A 6,526-nucleotide genomic window follows, 5' to 3' on the forward strand; every position below is an offset into this window, starting at 1 on the left:
TTAGCAGCTTAGTCCATCTATGTTATTATTCAAGTTCTTACAATCATCGGTGTGCTGTACTTCATGTGATCAGTAAGGATCGTGCAGCGTTTTCTTTCAGGTAATGACGTCAAATTTGCGCCGCGCAATTACTGTATCTAGCTCAAGGTTTCTTCTTGTGATTCCTTAATCGATGTGTCGCGTATGTAATGTTGTTGTCTTGTTGCATCGACGTACAATTGGGACTTTGTCGAGAAGCGTCACATAATTGCAACTCTAGCTCCTTAGCTCTTGGTTGCAGGGTTGGCATGAATCTCGTGATTTATCCATCATGTATCTTAAGGTCCTTACCTCGCGAATTCGAAATCCGCTTTTCGTTATCATAGCGCATACTGTTCTTTTCTCTAAGAGTTGCAAGGTAAACTGCAGCTGCTGCTTACGACCTTCCTTGGTCGTTGGCCATATAAGAATGTAGTCAATAAGTAAAATCATTATTTGTCCAGGTATGGCTTAAATGTTCGATTCATGAGGTCCATGAATATTGTCGATGCATGTGTTAAGCCAAATGGTACGACAAGGAGCTCGTAATACTCGAAGTGAGTCCTAAAGGTCGTTTTAGGGATATTTCCTTCTTGTATTCACAGTTGAGGACACCTTGTCCTCAAGTCAATATTCGAGTAGTAACTAGAACCTTATGATTTGTCTGTTCATATTATCAATCCTTGGCAAAGGATTCTGATTCTCAATTCTCCGGATTTTATGCAAAATGGATCTGTCAACTTTCTCTGTGGTCCTTGACTAAGGATGTCATGTCTCTAATTTCCTCTGTCTAGCAGCTCTTGTCGTCATACCGGAGGCTCATGCTTCGTGGATGAAGCTAGTTGGTAAGGTGTCGTTTGGCACTGCTGTCGCTCCCGACATGAGGTTCATCCTAAACTCCCCTTGTCACTGCGGAGGGGCGTTCCTGGCAAGTCTTCAGAAAAGGCTTCTGGAACTTCTTCCATAACGGGGATGTTCTCAGGCTTTATACTTGGATATCCAATCCATGCTGACTATCATATTATGACTTCTCACGTCAGTGGTAACAGAAGGTTCTGGCCTTCTGAGCCCCTAAATACAATCCTTAATTACCTCATTTGCTTAAACTAGCCTTCTATATGCCCATTTTTAAAGAATACGTGACGTCTATTTTACTCGAAACTAGACCAAGCAGTTTCTTAAGTTCTAAGCATGCAAGGTTAAAATTGATGCCAGTATTAATCAAAAATAGATGCATAGGATTGGTTAATAGGGAACGTACCCGTAACCGCATCTGGATCCTGGCGCGTTTCACGAGTTTCGATCGTGAAAACCCTTCCTTGCTTGTTTCTTCCCAGGGAAATCTTTCCTAAAGTGCCCTGCTTCACCACATCTGTAGCAACCTGGTATTCTCTTGTTTCTTCCATCTGGGTCCTTCGCCCAACAGGCGTCCTTACTGTGCCCTTCTTTTCCACACTTTCCGCACTTAGGCCTCAGGCATCGACCTTCTTGGTGAAAATTGCATTCCCCGCACCTCGGCTTAGTCCCCGTATAAATTTTACCACCGGCCTTATTTGTGGCTCCATCAGTTTTCCTGCCATGCGGCGGTTTCACTTTCTTTCTTTTGTTTGGTTTAGAGCTTCCATAGCCGACTTGTGTGCCCACCTTTAGGTTCGAAGACTTCCTTTTCTTATTGCCTGATGACTCCACGTGAGTCTCTTTCTTGTTATCCTCAGATTCTGAAAATTCTCCCGCACGTAGAGCTTCTTCAGTAAGCGTAACACTTAAATTGATAGCCTCTGCGATGGTTGGTGGCCTTGAGGTAGTAACCAAGCTCCTAATTTGGGGTGCAAGTCTCCAAATGAATCGTTCAATCCTTTTGAATTTCGGTTTGACTAAGTAGGGGACCACCCTGGACAAGTCGTGAAATCGCTGGACATATTCAGGAATCTTCGGTCCGTCCATTTTCAAATTCTAGAACTCCACCTCAAGCTTCTGGATTTCAGCCCTAGAATAGTATTTCTTCTCCATCATTTCCTTGAGCTCGTCCCAGCTCAGTGCATAAGCAGCATCTGCACCAAGGGTCTGAACCTGAAGGTTCCACCAGGAGAGTGCGCCATCTAAAAACAAGCCTGAGATAAAGGTAACCTTTGCTGGGGTGAACAGTTACTCATCCTTAGTACGGAGTCAGTCCTTTCAACCCAACGGACAAATGCTATAGCACCTCCTGTGCCATCAAAATTCAGTGGCTAGCAGTCCAGGAATTGTTTATAGGTGCAGCCATTTAAAGGGTTACTTTCGGTAGTGCCACCGTTGTGTTGAGAGTGGAGGGCTTCATGTCGTGCAATTTCCTGAGAGATGCATTCTTGAAGTTCAGCTTCTGTTCTTGGTAACGTACTGGTGTTTGTGTCTCGTCTGGGCGGCATTCCTTTTCTGTCAAAAGTTATGAAGTAGGTTAGACAATCATTCCATAATTGTCTATGAGGTACATAGCACCATAAGCCATCATGTAATCACCCAATATCACATGTATATATATAATTATCATTGTATGAGCGAGGAAACAATTACTGAGCCTTCACATAGGTTTGGTGACTTGGATTATTGTTTGTAATAATGTATTCGAGGCTACATCACCCTGGGTCGTACAAGTTTCATGATGTGGTAGGGTGAAACATCACTGAATCTTTCTGAATGTTACTCCTCTTCTCTTGCTTAAATATCGTTTCTCAAATGTCTCGGACACGGGTAGACAGGAAGTAGGCAAGACAGGTTTTCCTACTTTACAAAGTGCTAAAGCACTGATCTAGGTATTGTTCTACCATTTGAAGGTGTGAACTCCTAGAGTTTATCTTTGTGCAGTGATCGTTAGCTTGGCTCGCAGAGTCCACCGGGATTTCCATGCACTACAAGTCGTTATTACGTGGGCCCCCGTAATAATAAATTGTCTTGCACAGTTTCCCCAAATTTTCTCTCGTCCAAGCAGATGATCAATCAAGGAGGGGACACTACTGTCCTTATACCTCTGTCATGGAAAAGGACCATTGCGGTGGTCCACGCGCTAACACTCGTTATCGTCATGCGCAAATAGGCACGATGATTAAATGAAAGAGGAATACAGAGAATTCCTAGTAGTTGGAGGGGCACCTTCAAGATGGATACTTCATCTTCCTTTTCTGGTCAAGTATGTCGTCAGTCTTGCTTCACATAAGCCGCATGGATCTCGTCCCATTGATTAAGAATTCGTTCAAGGTTGCCGCCTCTGCCTCGTCATCATCACCGTAGTCAGGCCCTTCACGATCGAGAGGGAAGAGCAGTCATCTCCTACGGAAGCAAGCTCAGAATCTTGTCTGGTAATCACTTCCAGCCATGAGCTTTGCAAAGGACGCGAGGTCGATAGCTTCATCGTGCGAGTCACGTACAGTAATAGGAGTCGGAGTCAAAAATATCTTATTCACGTTAGTAATTATTCCGTACACTTATTTGTATGTATTCACATCAACATTTATTCCGTACACTTATCCGTATATATGTATCGATAAACAAATATGTTACTTAGCATAAACAGGCATTTTGATGCATCATATCATGTATAACTCTCGTTTTTGGGGGGGTCATTTTTCTAGTTATCGATTTACGACAGAAACACTACTTGGTACTCGTTCTCACCAAGAGTGTATTTTATCTTTGGCAAGTCTAACTCGTGTAGACTATGCCTTAGTTGGCACCTTATCTTTAGGGTATTCCCCACTAATGTCCTTGCCTTGTCTCTTTTTGAAAAGTGTTTGACTCGTGGATCTTGACGCTTACGTGAATGCAATGAAAACCCTTTTGTAAAATATTTTCGTGAGAGAACTCTAGTGATTGTAGTCTAGAATCGAGAAAGAATCCTAGTTCACTACAATCGAAGCTCTGATACCAAACTGTCACACCCTGTCTTTTGCGGAAGCGTATGATGTGTGACTGGTTTAATATCATTGCATTCAATCGTAATAAACAACTACATGATCAAAACGATGTTCATCCATTCATAAAATTTATGTATTACAAACATTGTTTATTCAAGTTTTTAAAACACAACCTTCGACTAGGTTACAAACCAACAAAAGTGGATGACATCTAAACTTCTAGTTACGACACCTGCGTCCAAGATCCATCCTGTTACCTGAAATACATGTAATTTTGGAAAACATCAACAAAAAGTTGAGTGAGTTCATGCTCCCCCTTTTCTTTAACTGTTTTTGGTTTTATAACTCTCAGGGGTGAAATACATGTACAAATACTTAAAGGTATGAAATGCCTATGAAATACTAGACCATGTGAGCATAGACTTAATACTAAAAATGCCATAAAGTCCTGGTGAAAACTAGTACCAAGCCATTAAAAACATTCATTAATTAGGGACGAGGGTTAGATCTAACGGGTATGGCCGAACCCCACTCATGGTCACAACTAGAACCTAGTAGTGCTTCGGAGTCCCAGTCAAGGTTAATCGACACAGTCGAGGGAAATCAACACAGTCGAGGGTAATCGACACAGTCAAGGATTCAGAACGAATACTCCGACAAGGAATCAGAACGATATTCCGACAAGGAGTCCTAACAAGTACTCCCCATGTCCTCACATGCCTTAAAGTTCTTGTAAAACATTCATGTTCATACACGTTTTTCATATCTGTTTACAAAAGAGTCTCTCAAAGATTTACAACAATTACAGTACACAAACTAGACGCATGAACTCGCTCAACTTTTTGTTGATGTTTTCCAAAATTACATGTATTTCAGGTAACAAGATGGATCTTGGACGCAGGTGTCGTAACTAGAAGTTTAGATGTCATCCACTTTTGTTGGTTTGTAACCTAGTCGAAGGTTGTGTTTTAAAAACTTGAATAAACAATGTTTGTAATACATAAATTTTATGAATGGATGAACATCGTTTTGATCATGTAGTTGTTTATTACAATTGAATGCAATGATATTAAACCAGTCACACATCATACGCTTCCGCAAAAGACAGGGTGTGACAGTAAGAGAATTCAATGAGGGGGAGATGGACATCCCAGCTACCTCCCAAGTCGATAACACATGCTCTAAGCATGTCTTCTAAATTCAGGATACTACGCTCAGTCTGTCCATTAGTCTGTGGATGGTAAGCCGTACTGAAGTTCCATCGAGTGCCCAATGATTGCCGGAAACTTTTCCAGAAGTGAGGTGTGTATCTAGTATCTCTATCGGATACAATAGATAGTGGCACTCCATGAAGGGACACAATCTCGTCCACATATAACTTTGCTAATTTATCGGAGTTGTGCGTCTCCTTTATGGGTAAGAAATGTGCTGACTTAGCCAGTCTATCAATAATAACCCATATTGTATCATTACCATGCTTCGTTTTAGGTAACTTAGTAATAAAATCCATAGTTACCATTTCCCATTTCCATGTGGGAATTTCCAGTTGTTGTAGAAGTCCTGACGGCTTTTGCTGTTCGACTTTAACCTGCGAACGCGTCAGACACTTAGCTACATGTGTGGCTATGGATTTCTTCAAACCCATCCACCAATAGTTTGCTTTTAGATCTTGATACATCTTGTCACGTCCAGGATGAACTGAGTATCTGGAATTATACGCTTCCTGGAGGATTATATCTCTAAGTCCTCCATAAATAGGAACCCAGATTCGACCATTGAATCTAAGGATTCCGTCATTTCCATGTGACAACTGATCAACAATTCCACCTAATCCTTCACCTGGATGGTTAGCTTCTAACATAGCTTCTTTCTGCGTAAGTAATAACTTTTCATTTAAGCTGTTCTTTAGCTCTATGCTTTTGGCATTAATCCGTATAGGCTTAACCCTCTCCTTGTGACTAAGCGTATCAACGACTACATTCGCTTTGTCAGGATGATATCTTATTTCACAATCATAATCATTTAACGTCTCCATCCATCGACGTTGTCTCATATTTAAATCCTTTTTGATTAAATAAATGCTGGAGACTCTTATGATCAGTGTATATAATACACTTTGTTCCATATAGATAGTGTCTCCATAACTTTAGTGCAAATACAATGACACCCAACTCCAAGTCATGGGTGGTGTAATTCCTTTCGTGTACCTTTAGTTGTCATGATGCGTAGGCAATCACCTTGCCTCTTTGCATAAGAATACAACCCATGCTAGTGTGTGAAGCATCACAGTAGACAACAAACTCTTCTATACCTTCAGGTAGCGTTAGCATAGGAGCATTGCTCAATTTGTTCTTAAGAATCTCAAAAGATTCTTTTTGTTTAGGACCCCAATTAAATTTAACATTCTTACGGGTCAAGGTAGTCAAAGGAGTGGCAATCCTCAAAAACTTCTCAATGAACATCCTATAATAACCAGCAAGACCTAAGAAACTACGAATCTCTGAGGGTGTCTTAGGTGCTTCCTAGTTCATGATGGCTTCTATTTTAGTGGGATCCACTTGGATACCATTCTCACTAACAACATGTCCAAGGAATTGGACTTTGCGAAGCCAGAATACGCA

The sequence above is a fragment of the Helianthus annuus genome, chromosome 17, assembly GCF_002127325.2.
Source record: "Helianthus annuus cultivar XRQ/B chromosome 17, HanXRQr2.0-SUNRISE, whole genome shotgun sequence".
In the NCBI taxonomy this organism is placed as follows: domain Eukaryota; kingdom Viridiplantae; phylum Streptophyta; class Magnoliopsida; order Asterales; family Asteraceae; genus Helianthus; species Helianthus annuus.